Below are 622 nucleotides of genomic sequence, written 5' to 3' on the forward strand. Positions count from 1 at the left end.
TGAGAGGTTCGATAGTTTTTTTTTGGTTAAAATTCTAATAAAAAATACATTGCATTTTGCAAAGCATTAAGGGGAAAAATAAAAGCATGAGATTTTATCACATATATATATATATATAACCAATGGGCTCTATGTGACTATTAAGAAAACCTTAGAGGTTGGTGGGTTTTTTTTTTAAAAAAATTCTAATAAAAATACATTGCATTTTGCAAAGCATTAATGGGAAAAATAAAAGCGTTGGATTTTATGTATGTATGTATGTATGTATGTATGTTTTATTTTCATTATAATAAAGGACTAAATTGTAATTTTTCGTCTAAGGCATCAATTTCAGCACCCAAGCCATAGCTAACTTCGATTTCTTGATATCACCATGCAATATCAAGTTGTCAAAAAGTATATATCCAGTTGGAATAATGATAATTCAATGAGAATTCAATGTGCGTGAGCTGCCTCAACAATCTTCAACGACTCTGAGTCAGGTTGTTGAAACTTATTTAGTGGCCATTCATTTCATCTGGAAAACTAATTGAATGTCATCATATCAGGGACCACGACACTGCGATACTGCAACATATCAGTAATCATCAATTAATGTTCTTTAATTCATAACCTAACACCC

Source organism: Citrus clementina, unplaced genomic scaffold (assembly GCF_000493195.1).
Source record: "Citrus clementina cultivar Clemenules unplaced genomic scaffold, Citrus_clementina_v1.0 scaffold_2, whole genome shotgun sequence".
NCBI classification, from domain to species: domain Eukaryota; kingdom Viridiplantae; phylum Streptophyta; class Magnoliopsida; order Sapindales; family Rutaceae; genus Citrus; species Citrus x clementina.